The 14,584-nt window shown below is 41.5% G+C and overlaps 1 long non-coding RNA gene across 1 annotated transcript; it reads right to left on the bottom strand.

The window, feature by feature from the left end:
- Positions 1-9,010: 9,010 nt before the first annotated feature.
- LOC103791574 (uncharacterized) lies at positions 9,011-13,185 on the bottom strand. Its single transcript, XR_618005.4, has 3 exons — positions 13,125-13,185; positions 10,056-10,131; positions 9,011-9,902 (listed from the first exon to the last, which is right to left on the bottom strand). It is a non-coding gene; the product is annotated as an uncharacterized LOC103791574 (long non-coding RNA).
- Positions 13,186-14,584: the final 1,399 nt, after the last annotated feature.

Raw genomic sequence — 14,584 nt, 5'->3', positions numbered from 1 at the left:
CTTGAGTAGAGAAAAAACAAGCTTGAGAGTTATATGACCCTTGTTTGCTGTGTCCTCTCGTTCAGGCCCGACACTTCCTGCTATTCTTCTCCACTATGGTCTTGTGTCATCATCTGCAAAATCTGAATAAAAATACTTCCTCCCAGGAGTATTGTGAGGATTAAAGGAGACAATATGAGTGGCACAAAGTAGGCCTCTAAAAATGTTCCTTCCACCAAGAGCCCAAAGCCAACAGGAGATTTTCAAGAATAATTTCTGTTTGACTTTGGGATATGTTATGTTACGTTACCTTTATGCCTTAAACTGGTCCACCAGTTGATCTATATTTTACTTGGTTTACCAGTAATATTAATTTTTATTTCTTTTGAACATATAACTGATGATGGGAGAGGCAGATCCAAAGTGCTCTTTGGGGCCATCTGTTGTGGTTACAATTCACAGGATGCATACATACATGCACATAAAGGAGAGAGGGCTGTGCTTAGAAAACATGGTCATACGTAAATGAGTTGATTATCTTGGTGATGGGAAACTAAGATTCAATGTCAGAAGAGACCATCTTTGGTGCCTACTAGTAGCTGTTGGGGGCCAGAAAAGTTAGATGGATTTTCCTTTCTTTCTTGCCCTCTCCCATGACACACACATACATACTCACACCTCATCCGTTGCCAGCAAGCAGGGAAAGAACTCCCAGGGTGATGCTGATATGAATACTCCTTCCTTGCCCCCTACTCACCCTGCTCAAGCCACATAGCTAAGGTCAGCTCTGGGGAGCCAGATACCAGCCCTGTCCCTTCACTGTCCTCAAGCTCCTGGGATCCTCAGGGAAGAGGTGTATAATGGTTTTCCATTGTGGTGGAGGGACTGGCACTTTGGTCTGTTTCCTGCCTGAGCACCAACTAGAGGGAATGAAGCTTACATGGTAGGGCCCGCACCACTTGCCTCAGCCCTTCTAAGGCCCTACAACTAGGTTTTTAAGGTTGTATGATTTCTGTAAAATCTGTAGGAGATATTTGAACCACCATCAGTTAAGACCCTGTTCTCTTCCACCCATTTCTGATTTCCCTCCATCATCTTCCTCATATGTCAATGGCATTGTGTGCCCATGCATTTCTGGGGAGTTACACGGGAGATTCATTTAGTTTGGGTTTAGCGGGATGTGTCTGTGTGTATTGCAGCCTGTTCCAGGTAGAGTTAAGCTGTTGCTGAGAATACTCCTATTGCCCAATGTGCTGACTCAGTGGGAGCTGTGACAGGAAGGTACAGGAGACAGAGGCCATGTCATGACATGACAATGTCCTTAAGTAAAAGGAGAGTGGAGGATAAACAAGGTTTGACATGTTTGGAGCTGGAAGATAGTCTATGGAACTCAGTAAGTAGAAAATTCAGTTGTCAAAGAAGATTAGTCAAAATACAAGTTCTTTCCTGTCAGGAATATACTGGAAAATGCAGCATAGATGATTTTAACATACTATATGTGTTTTTCTTTCCTGAACTGATGAGAATCACATGCCGCAACATCTATCTCTGAGTTTGTAGGCAAGTCAGAAGCAGTACTACAAAAGCAAAGTGTCTATAGCAGTTTATGAATAAAAAAAGCAGAAGCTTGATAGAGATGCTTAAAATTTAGGACAGTAATCTTAAAAATGTACGTGACTTTACCAATAATCAGTTGCAAAATCAGAGAGAAGCTTTTCTGCACAACTGATTGGAGAACATAGATTTCAATCAACTCTGCTAGAGGAAAGAGTAGGAGTTATTTTCTCTATTTATTTCTATGGAAAATACAACAAAATTGTCATATGGAGAAGTGATCAAAGGTTGTGCAGCCAAAACAATGTAGAAGAAAATATTATAGAGATGCATCAGGTAGTAAATGAATAAAATATTTTGTCATCTGAGGGGCTTTGTAGGCTTCTGGTACTTAGCAGCGTTTTAAAAATTATAATTTATTTTAATCTGTTTTTTCATTCTGAATAAACATTCACTTTCATAACTGCTTTTAGATATCTTCTTTTGCATTACTTTTCTCAGAGAGGGTCCTCCAAATAGTTTAGGTCATAGGATCTAAGTTTTTGAAAGCATTTTCGAAGCTTTCCAATGATTGCCAGGGATGAAGCACAGAGATGGAGAACAAAAACAGTGTTGCTGATGCCCAGCATGATCCTACTAAGCTACCTGGACACAGCATGGGCCCTGCATCTCTCTGGGAGAGGTTGAGGGATTGAGGATGTGCACGCTCCCTCTCCAACCAACATGGTTAATGGTCAGCTGGAAGGACCGTACTTGAGTTGTTATCACATCCCTTCCTCTTCCTCCTTCCTCTTCTGTTGTCAAATTGTATTTGTATTTTCACAACATAATGCATGCCATAACTTCAAAGTCAAGTAGCACTTAACATGCATAAGGAGAAACAGCAGCCTCCTGCTCCTCCACCTCATCGACAGGTCTTTCCCCTACAGGAAGTGCTGATTTTCTCCCCACTTATTTATCTCTGCACAACAACTTAATATGCTACACTGGAATTTATTAGTTTTTCAATCATAAGCATCTTTATCTTTTTACTTTTTACTGTGGACTAAGAGGCTTTAGTTTTCTTTTACCCTTCCTGCTTCTATTCTCTACATCCTAATATGGGCATTTCTCAAATTAAAGTTAAATCAATATTGGATGTTGGGATGGGCATGGTGGCTCACACCTGTAATACCAGTACTTTGGGAGGCCAGTGTGGGAGGATTACTTGAGCCCAGGAGTTTGAGACCAGCCTGAACCACATAGGGAGACTCCATCTCTATGAAAAACAAAAACTTAGCTGGGTTTGGTGGCATGTATCTCTGTGGACTCAGATACTCAGGAGGCAAAGGAGGGAAGATCACTTGAGTCTGGAATTTCAAGGCTACAGTGAGCCATGATCATGCCACTCTAGCCTGGGTAACAGAGCGACACCTTGTCTCAGAAAAAAAAAAAAAGATGTTTACATTATTATAAACACGTACACATATTTTCAGGTTTAAAAAAGTTTATTTACAGTGACCTCTCTGCTGTCCTGCTCCAATCTGGACTGATTACTCGCTGGGTCTGCTGCCCAGGTGTGGTTCTAGACTTCCCTTCCTCTCTGCCCTGTGAATTCCCTTTGACCATCCTTGATGATGGAGCTCCTGTTTTCTGGAACCCATGTCTTTCTCTTTCATGGTTTAATCCCTTACTTTGGTGGAGCACATCCCTCAGGAACTTCCTAAGAAAGAGGTGGTGAAAGGAAATTGTAAAGCCTTTGCATGATTTTATTTTACCTTCACATTTCATTGATAGTTTAGCAAGGCATAGAATTATACGTTGGAAAAAATTTTCCTTACAGTTTTAAAGACATTTTTCCATTATATTCTAGCTTTGGACTTGTTGTGAAATTCAGTGCCATTCTTTCTTAGTCCTCTCTGTAAACCTCTGGTGCTTTTCATTGCTAATGGCATCCTGAAGTTTCAGTGACATGCCCTGCTGGGCCTTGTCTCTTTCAGTTTTCTGGGTACTCAGTAGGCCATTTGGATCTGGTGATCGATCCTTCAGTTTCAGAACATGTGCTTCTACGATTTCCTTGGCAAACTCCTTCTCTGTATTTTCTTTCTGGAATATATAGTATTCAACAAGTATTTTGTGGAGCCCTACTTTATGCCAAGAACAACACTGGACACCTGGAACATATCAGTGAACAGAGTAGAGGCCTTAGAAATAACACCACACATCCACAATCATCTGATCTTTGACAAACCTGACAAAAACAAGTAATGGGGAAAGGATTCCCTGTTTAATAAATGGTGTTGGGAACCAAAAGCAATGGCAACAAAAGTCAAAATCGACAAATGGGATCTAAAGAGCTTCTGTTACAGCGAAAGAAACTATCATCAGAGTGAACAGGAAACCTACAGAATGGGAGGAAATTTTGCAATCTATCCATCTGACAAGGGGCTAATATTCAGAATCTGCAAAGAACTTAAACAAATTTGCAAGAAAAAGAAACCAACCCCATCAAAAAGTGGGTGAAGGATATGAACAGACACTTCTCCAAAGAAGATATTTATGTGGCCAACAAACATATGAAAAAAAGCTCATCATCACTGATCATTAGAGAAATGCAAATCAAAACCACAATGAGATACCATCTCATGCCGTTAGAATGGTGATCATCAAAAAGTCAGGAAACATCCGATGCTGGAGAGGATGTGGAGAAATAGTAACTCTTTTACACTGCTGGTGGGAGTTTAAATTAGTTCAACCATTGTGGAAGATCGTATGGCAATTCCTCAAGGATCTAAAACCAGAAATGCAACTTGGCCCAGCAATCCCGTTACTGGGTATACACTCAAAGGATTATAAATCATTCTACTGTAAAGACACATACACACATATGTTTATTGTAGCACTATTCACAATAGCAAAGACTTGGAACCAACCCAAATGCCCATCAATGATAGACTGGATAAAGAAAATGTGGTACATATACACCATGGAATACTATACAGCTATAAAAAAGGGATGAGTTCATGTCCTTTGCAGAAACATGGATGAAGCTGGAAACCATCATTCTTAGCAAACTAACACAGGAACAGAAAACCAAACATTGCATGTTTTCACTCATAAGTGGGAGTTGAACAATGAGAACACATGGACACAGGGAGGGGAACATCACACACTGGGGCCTGTTGTGAGGTGGGGAGATTGGGAAGGGATAGCATTAGGAGAAATACCTAATGTTGATGATGGGTTGATGGGTGCAGCAAACCACCATGGCACATGTATACCTATGTAACAAACCTGCACATTCTGCACATGTATCCCAGAATTGAAAGTATATATATATATATATATATATAAACTTTCAGTATATATATGTGTGTGTGTGTGTGTGTGTGTGTGTAGGATATATATATATATATGAACTTTCAGTATATATATGTATGTGTATATATACATGTATATATACACATACATATATGCATATGTGTGTATATGTACATACATATATATTCTGAAAGTTTATATATATATCCTACACACACACACACACACATATATATACTGAAAGTTTATATATATATCCTAAAAGTATAATATATAAACACCCCCTGTGCTTGACTTATTCATCATGTCTTTTTATGACTTGGTAGCTCATTTCGTTTTATTGCTAATTAATATTCCATTAATGACATATGATGTAGAGTGTCTTTTCACGTACCTATTTGTCATCTGCATATCTTTGGTGAGGTGTCGGTTCAGACCTTTTGTCTATTTTTAAACTGGATTGTTTTCTCACTGTTGAGTTTTAAGAGTTTTAAGAGTTCTTTGTATGTTTTAGATACAAGTCCTTTATCAGATAAGTGTTTTACAAATATATTCTCCCAATCTGTTCCTTGTGTTTTCATTCCCTTAACAGCGTCTTTCTCATAGTAAATGTTTTTAATTTTAGTGAAGTCTAATTTATCAATTTGGATTATTTCTTTAAATGGTTATGTCAATCTCAAGATCACCTGGATATTCTCCTATGTTATCTTCTAGTTTTATAGCTCTGAATTTTATATTCCATGATCCATTTTGAGTTAATTTTTTGAAAACTATAAAGTCTTTGCCTTGGTTCAGTGTTTTATACTTGGATGCTGAGTTTTTTCAGTATCATTTGATGAAAATACCTTTTTGTCTTGTTGTTCTACTTTCTGAAAGATGTTCTTATCAGCAACAGAAATCTTTTTAAGTTATCTGTTTTGAGTCAGATTGATTAGAACAACAACAACAACGACAACACAAAACAAACCCCAAACCAAAAAAATACTGTCTTAACCGTGGGTGGACCAGACATATGCCATCAGCACCGTCCTTTAACCTCCCAGTGTCAGCTTGTGTTTCCGTCTACACCTTGTGGTCATCGGGTGGCCTTGACCCTACTTCCTACTTTGTGGTTGGTCATATTTGCAGGTGTTTTTAAGAAATGAAAATTCCAAGCTGTGGAAAAAATGACGACTTAAATTCAGCCCAGAAATAGGGACTGACTTCCTGACACAGAGAATTACTAAATGGCACAGAAAAGGAGGTTCACAAACTCGGGACGAGTTTAGTGGTTCCAAGCGTTAGCAGCCTGGGTTCAAATTCCAGCTCTGCCACTGACTGGCCATGAGACCATGGATAAGACATGTAAACCTTTCATACTTCAGCTTCCTCATCTCTAACATCCAGGTAATAATAGAAACTGTTTCCTGCCGGGCACGGTGGCTTACTCCTGTAATCCCATGATTTTGGGAGGCCAAGAAGGGTGTATCATGAGGTCAGGAGTTCAAGATCAGCCTGGCCAGCTTAGTGAAACCCTGTTTCTACTAAAAATACAAAAATTAACCGGGCATGGTGGTGCACCTGCAGTCCCAGTTATTCGGGAGACTGAGGCAGGAGAATGGCTTGAACTCGGGAGGTGGAGGTTGCAGTGAGCCAAGATCACACCACTGCACACCAGCCTGGGTGGCAGAGTGAGACCCCATCTCAAAAAAAACAAACAAAAAAAAAAACAAAAAAAAAAAACTGCTTCCTTGTTTGAAGATTAAATGACTTGTTTTATACAAAAGGAATAGAGCAATGCCTAGCACACTGCAAGAACTTTAAATGTGTTTTCTGTTTTCATACTGCCTGCCTAAGCATGTGAGTTACCAAAAACTCAAAATTAAAACTTCAGTCTCCTTATGCAACTTGTCATCACTCACTTGAAGACAAGCGGGGGCTGCCATCTCAGGAGAGCTGAGTTATTCTAGGTCTTCCAGCCCTCATCAGCTCTCATATTTCAATGCTAATTTAGAAAGAAGAGGTACCTGCATCAATAATAAGTCAAAGGCTTATGCTGGCTTAGCAAACCATTCCATTTTAATGGTTTTCTGGAAGAATCAAGACTCCAATTATACTAGTCCAAGGGACTAGGGATGCTTAGAAAATAACCATTGCATTTTACTGTCCTCAGTACTGGGCCCAGAGCACTAAATCTATGTACCAGGGCAACCTCAGGTTCTTTTGGGATAACCTGACCCCACTTGCTTTGCTCTGTTCTATAAATTCAAAACCCACACCACCTCTGGTCCCAGCTCCCAACCTTTAAAAGCATGATGTCACCCATATCCCTGACAATCTCCCCAGGAAAAGACTAGTTTTCACAATCAGAATTTTACTTCTATTGAATTCAGAGACTGACAAGCTCCCAAGGATATAGTGTCCAGTCCAGAGTTTTAAGTTGTAAGGTAATAATATTCCTCTTTAGAATGCCATTTAGAAAGTAGAAAAGGTACATTTATTGAGTGATAAATTCTGGAAAAAAAATTTTTTTTTGAGAAATTCTGAGATTTTTTTTTTTAAGTCAGAGTCTCACTCTGTTGCCCAGGCTGGTGTGCAGTGGCACAATCTTGGCTCACTGCAACCTCCACCTCCCGGGTTCAAGCGATTCTCCTGCACAGGCGTGTGCCACAACATCTGGCTAACTTTTTTTTTTTAGTTGAGATGGGGTTTCACTGTGTTAGCCGAGAATGGTCTCAATCTCCTGATCTCGTGATCCATATACCTCAGCCTCCCAGAGTGCTGGGATTACAGGCATGAGCCTGGCTGAGATTTTTTTTGGTAAAGTTTTCTTAAAAGCATCTCCTTTCCTCTGCTTCTAATACATCTCTTTTATATTCTGGATTTGAAGTATGATTAAAAGGTCTAGGCTTGATTGCCAAAAGAAATATAGAAGTTAGGATATATGAAACGAGTCTCTCAGAAATTATGGCTAGCTCTCAGTTCCTGACAGTGAAGTCTCAAAAAAGGGGAAAGTGGATTAGTCCTTCCAAAAAGCACAGAGGAGGAAGTTAAAAAGGTTAGAAAGATCAAGTCTCTTGGAAGCTTTGTGTGGGAATTCCATCACTTTTATCTTCAGGACCCAAGGCAATGATAACAATGATGATGAAGATGATGATGGTGATAATGATGGTGATGATGGTGCCCGGTACTTACAAAAAGTCTTTCATCTGTAGACTCAACACAACCACTAATTAATTCCAAAGGCAAGGTAGGCAAATATCATTATCTTCAATTTACAGGCCAGTAATCTAACAAGGAAGAAATGAAGCCCTTTACCCAAGGTAATTTCAGAGTGAGTATCATGAATGAAGAGTTTCTGCCTCATCACTGACCATCAGTCACCTACAGGTAGCTACAGGAGGGTTTTCTTTTATTCCTCCAGAAGTTGTTTTTGAGCCAGTATTTGTGGATGACATTGTGGGACTACAAAAGATGACAATAAAAAGAAGCACTTGATTAAATGTCGAAATGGAAGGTAAAGGGAAAAAATAATTTGGGATGAAAGAGAGAGCTGTGGGTCTGAGAAGGCTTCAAGCAGAGGGAACTTGAAGGGGTATTGAGAATTTGAATTCAGGGAGAGGAACTATTATGAGAGGCTCTCAGCATCCTTGTACTCGGGTCCTGAATGTTCTTGCTGGTTTTACCAAGAATGCAAGAGCTTTACTGCTTTTCACTTCCCTTTCTTTTCTTTTTTATTTTTTTAGAGAAGATGGAATTGAACACTTGGGCCCTTTCTCAGGTCATTTGTTGCGAATAACCTCGAGGGACGAGATGATATCTCCCTGCAACAAAGAGCAGGTTTCCTTACCACCGCTATAAAAGAGGTGGATTCCCCAAGCCTAGGTTCTTCTCCTATAATACAACCCCCTGCATGACAGTATTCATCTGAGCCCTATGCTGCCCTCTGGGACTTGGAAGCAAGGAAAACAGCTCAAACATAATGCTTATGTTGCTTGGTGGCTGTAAGTAATAAAGTCCCTTGTCTCTGACCCAGGAGTCTCATGTCATCTGAACATTCATGACACAGTAACAGGCTAACTAATTAGCTTACAAGTAGGATGAAATTGAATCCCACAGCTGGCAGAAACAGGCTGAATAATGTTAGGTGCATATGTGGCACTTATATCCCTGCTGTTATGACACTGAGCACCCTTTATTGTAACTGCTTATTTAATTCCTTTATTCCCCACCAGGCTGGAAGCTATGGGAAGAAAAGGTTACTGCATTTCCTCTGCCCAGAAAAGTGCTTGGCATATAGCAGTTTTTTCTCAAGTATTTATAGAAGGAGTGAATAAATGGATATAGTCTGTTTAAGAGTACAGAGTAAACCAGGTCCCCAGGAGGAAAGGGTTTTAAAAGGTAGGCAGAGTAACCACCTTCATGTGTCCTTGAACGTTAGGCCCGCTTCTCTGGGGCAGAGCAAGCTGCTTGCTACACTGACCACTCCCTTCACAGAGCTCACTGAGTGCAGGGGGGAGACAGAGTAAAATGATGCCTCTACCATGGAATGATTTTGGCGGGGGTGGGGAGCTGCAGCATCTTTACCTCACCATGATGTGATGGAGTTTCCCTGACCCAACAGGTTTATTTTAGTGGATGGTCCTGGTGTGGATGTTTGTTCAATTTCCACATCTCATGGGCATTGGTGGAAAGGAAATCAAGGTCATGCCTTCGGATGTCACCCTTGGTTTCCTGAGATCCACAGGTGTGGATGAGAAACATCTGGCCAGGAAACCAGCCTTTTAGAATGCCCAGAGTGAAGACACTCAAGCGGAAAAGAAGACAGCTCCTCAGTGTTACTCTGGCCAGTGATAAATTCTTAGGGCTTGTGGAGCAATTAATTGCTTCATGCACCTGCTGGGCCAAGGCTCTTCAGAATGAGGGAGGTCACATCTCCAAATTCTTAACCCTTTTGGAATCCAGGCACTTACCACAACTGGTGGGGATAACACATCTTCCTCTGAAGGAAGGAACCATTTGTTCTTGGGGGAGAAGAGAACCGTGGAACTGATTTGACTTTTCTTCTAGAGAGCAGGTTCTCCATTTGCCTTTTGGAAAAGAGAGGTGGACACAGGCCAGAGATATCATGTCCTCTCCTCTCACATTTCCTTCTTCCTTCCCTTCATCCTTCTAAGACACAAACAGAAACAGTATACTAGCTATGACCATGAATATTGTATTTACTGGTGATTTTTACTTACAAGACCATTCCAACAAGATGGAATATCCTTTTATTCTTTTCAAAGCTCTTCATGGGGGTTGACCTAAAGGAAGAAGCTGAGGCACAACGTACAATTTTAGAGTTATCTTGAACCACAGTGAGGACAGCTGCATGGGAAATACTTCCAAGTTGTCTCGTGAAGTGCTTCCTTATAAGTTTGTTACAAGCAGGTTATTTTTTATTGGTTTGTTTTTTGAGACAGGGTGTCACTCCATCACCCAGGCTGAAGTGCAATGGCATTATCATGGCTCACTACTGCCTTGGCCTGCCGGCCTCAAGCAATCTTCCCAACTCGGCCTCCCAAGTAGCTGGGATTACAGGTGCATGCCACCATGCCTGGCTAATTTTTAATTTTTTCGTAGAGACAAGGTTGCCGTGTATTTCCAAGGCTGGTCTCAAACTTCCAGTCTCAAGTGATCCTCCTGCCTCAGCCTCCCAAAGCACTGGGATTACAGGTATGAGCCCTGACACCTGACCACAAGCAGGTTTCTAAAGGCAAAAGGGAACAAGGAATAGGCTGATACAAAGTTGTTTGACAAGAATTCTCACTGGCTTAAAAAAGTAATATTGATTGGTGATTGGCTCTACCTTGTTGAACTAAGAGTTATGGTGTCTAGCATATGGCATTGTTAGGTTAATGTATGGCTACTTGGCGTCAGTCAGTTTTGAGCCCACATAGCAAGTGGCTTCAAGAGGTGATTGCTTAGCTCAAGAAGGGAGTGAGACATAATTGCTATCACATTTCAGTACCTCTCTGGGCCTGATAATTTTAAATGGCTCACATTCTTCAGATAACGTTTCTTTCTCAACTGGGATTTTGTTTGTTTGTTTGTTTTTAACTCAACAAACGTTTATTGAGCCAGTCCAGGGAGTGAGACTAGCAGAGTCGGTGGGTTAAGAACACAGGCTTCTAGTTCCATCCTATCTTATCAGCAGTGAGACCTTTGTATCTCCATGGGAGGATACTGAGTGGAGGCCACTGTACTCCTTCCCCGCCTGCCTCTAGCCTCAGCAGCAGCCAGAGAGCCTGTTCTCTGGAAATGCTGCCCACCACACTTGTTCCTGATGCTGGGATCCCTTTACAGGAAGCATAACCCTTTATTATAGTTCAAATTAAACAAATACTCAAATGCCCTGGTGGAAGCAGTTAACACCCACAAGTTAAAACTTGCCTGAAGACAATCTCTGCAGCCAGAAAGAACTTGAAGACACTTAGCAGGGGGTGGGAGCTGAACACCACAGGGAGGAGACACAAGGTTGGAAAAGAAGAATTGAGAGCCTCAGAGTCAAAACTCACTATTTCATGCTTTATCTTTCAACCTGAACTCCCTTCCCTTTCTTATTTTTGAGAGAAAGTTTCAATTCCTGATACAGCTGAGTTCAACGGGAATTATGAGTAATTTGTCTCCGTACTTAACCTGTGCTTTAAAATAAAACTTAGGTCATTCATTTAAGGCCTGGCAATAATTTGCTAACTATAAGAAAATCATGTGACTTTCTTAGTGAAATGGTTATCAGAAGATTTCCAGGAGCCAAAGAGCACCATAACCAGGTGTAGCTGGAGTCAGGCTATTTTGCGTCAGCCAGTGCCGAAGTCCTTTTAACTCTAGGTGGTGGCCGCTCTTTCTAAGGACTGTTGAACTTGGAGCAATCTGATCAAGGCAGGCTTTAGGGTTTCAGGAATGCTGGTGAGCCATGTCTTGTGTGTTTAACGCAAAGCTTCCCTGGAGTCGGAGATTGCCCTACTTTTCATCCATCATCCACTTGTTGGGCCCTCACTTGTTGATGCTGGACACTGTGTTAGACTCTGGAAAGAAAGATTTTTTTTTTTAAAGGAAAAAAAATGCTGTTTTTGCCCTGGAAACATGTGCTTGACACAGAGGTCTTCTGTATTTCTGTCCTGGTCAAACAGCAACTCTCTCGTGAGGCCACAAATGCTGAAGCTTAGCTCTTCTATTTGCTAGCACAACAGGGTGACTATAGTCAATAATAATTTAATTGTACATTTAAAAATAAATAAAAGAGTATACTTGGAAGGTTTGTAACACAAAGGATAAATGCTTGAGGGGATGGACACCCTATTTTCCATGATGTGATTATTTTGCATTGCATGCCTGTACCCAAATATCTCATGTACCCAAAAATATATACACCTACTATGTACCCACAAAAATTAAAAATTAGGAATTTAAAGAATTTGCTACAAGAAAAGAGTGATAAATTAGCCTAAAAAGGGCTTGTTTAAAAAAAAAAAAACGAAAAACTTTTTTTTTTGCAGTCCAATAACATTTTGCCAATACTGCCCTCTGCAGAGAAAAACTAGAATCGCAACACTGGGCAGTTAAGCAAACTTGCCAACATTGGTTAATTTGAAGAGAAGTGGGAAGATTCAGTGGTCTTCAGACTTTTTCTCACTAGAATAATTGTGAATATGCCTCCCTGCATTTTTTTTTTTTTTGAGACGGAGTTTCGCTCTTGTTGCCCAGGCTGGAGTGCAACGGCACGATCTCGGCTCACTGCAACCTCCGCCTCCTGGGTTCAAGCAATTCTCCTGCCTCGGCCTCCCGAGTAGCTGGGACTACAGGCATGTGCCACCATGCCCAGCTAATTTTTGTATTTTTTTTAGTAGAGACGGGTTTCACCATGTTGACCAGGATGGTCTCGATCTCTTGACCTCGTGATCCACCCGCCTCGGCCTCCCAAATGCTGGGTTTATAGGCGTGAGCCACCGCGCCTGGCCATCCTTGCATGTTTTTTAGCTGACGTCTAAATTTGCCTCGTTAGGTGCATAGTTGCAAAGGATGTTCTTTCCCACAAATTTTCTGTGCTTTAAATAATTGCAGATTTGAGTGTATCCAGTTTAGTTTATGAAAAACACCGTCTGTATCACCTAGTGGGCAAAGTCAGCCCTCGTTGTCAAACCAATCGGCTAACTTTGGATTGCTTTCTTACAGAAAAGCAGTTTACTTGACTGCACTAACCACGCTGCTGATAAAGACATAACAGAGACTAGATAACTAGTACAGATTAGGAGGTTTAATGGACTCACAGTTCCACTTAGCTGGGGAGGTCTCATAATCATGGCAGTAGGTGACGGAAGAGAAATGGGACATCTTACATGGTGGCAGGGAAGAGAGAATGAGAGCCAAATGAAAGGAGAAATCCCCTATAAAACTATCAGATCTTGTAAGACTTATTCATTATCATGAGAATACTATGTGGGAACCAGCCCCCATAATTCAATTATCTCTCACTGGCACCCTCCCACAATATGTGGGAATTATGGGAGCTACAGTTCAAGATGAGATTTGGGTGGAGACACACCAAACCATATCATCGACTGACTTAAATTGGACAGAACTGTACTTTGGAGGACATTATTGCACTACTGAGTTCTAACACTGAGGCAGGTGACTAGACAGAGCTGGTGCAGGCGACCTAGGCATTACCCCTTTAGCAGTGCCTTCTGAGAAAGCAAAAGGAGCTTTACTTTAATGGGACTCTCCTGTCTTTGCTCTGAATTTTGCTACTGTCCAATCGTTTGATGCAAGTTCTTATACACCAGGATAGGGTACTATAATACATCTCAGGATGGTAAAAGGTGTATGTCTTCGTTTTTAAACAAAGAGAAGGGAGATTGTGAAAGGTACAAGTTAAGAGGCAGGGGAGGCCTGGTGCCATGGCTCACACCTGTGATCCCAGCACTTTGGGAGGCTGAGGTGGGTGGATCGCCTGAGGTCAGGAGTTTGAGGCCAGCCTGGACAACATAGTGAAAACCCATCTCTACTAAAAATATAAAAAGTTAGCTGAGCATGGTGGCCCGTGCCTCTAATCCCAACTACTTGGGAGGCTGAGGCAGGAGAATCATTTGAACCCCAGAGACAGAGGTTATAGTGAGCCAAGATCATGCCATTGCACTCCAGCCTGGGCAACAAGAGCAAGACTTCATCTCGGAAAAAAAAAAAAAAGAAGCAGCAGCAAGGGAGCAGCCCACTGAGCTACCCCAGGAACTTTCCTGACAATCAGTTTTAAGGAGGACATGCAGAGGTTAAGGATGTGAAACACATATCTGATCTAAGGCGTGACATCCTCAAGTTAGTGGACAGCTGGCCTAATTCACTGGAAGAGGAACACAACTCCTCTGGGCCAGGCTCTGGCCACAGACCAGGGTGCAAGAGGTCATGCATGTTCAGGTAGTTCTTACCTTTCCACTCTTGCTTTGTCTTTCACAGCTTTCCTTCGCAGTCACGTAGAAGGCATGACTGTGACATGCCTGTGTCATGCTTTTTAAAAGGTAGTCCTCCTGGAAAATAACTCTTCCTTCCCAAGGTCTGGAAGATGACTTTTGGTCCCCAGGAGCTGTCTAGCAAAAGCTGAATGCCAGTTTACAGCGCTCTCTGTTCATACAGGTCAAGAAGCTTCCTATCTGGTGTGTGGTTAGAAAAAGTGCTTAGGGTGGATGAAGATAGTTACACCCGGGTCCTGGGTGAGATGGAGATGCTAAGATGA

The sequence above is a fragment of the Callithrix jacchus genome, chromosome 1 (genome assembly GCF_049354715.1).
Source record: "Callithrix jacchus isolate 240 chromosome 1, calJac240_pri, whole genome shotgun sequence".
Taxonomy (NCBI): domain Eukaryota; kingdom Metazoa; phylum Chordata; class Mammalia; order Primates; family Cebidae; genus Callithrix; species Callithrix jacchus.
Note: the sequence above shows the minus strand (reverse complement) of the source record. Positions and strands in the feature narration are given on the sequence as shown.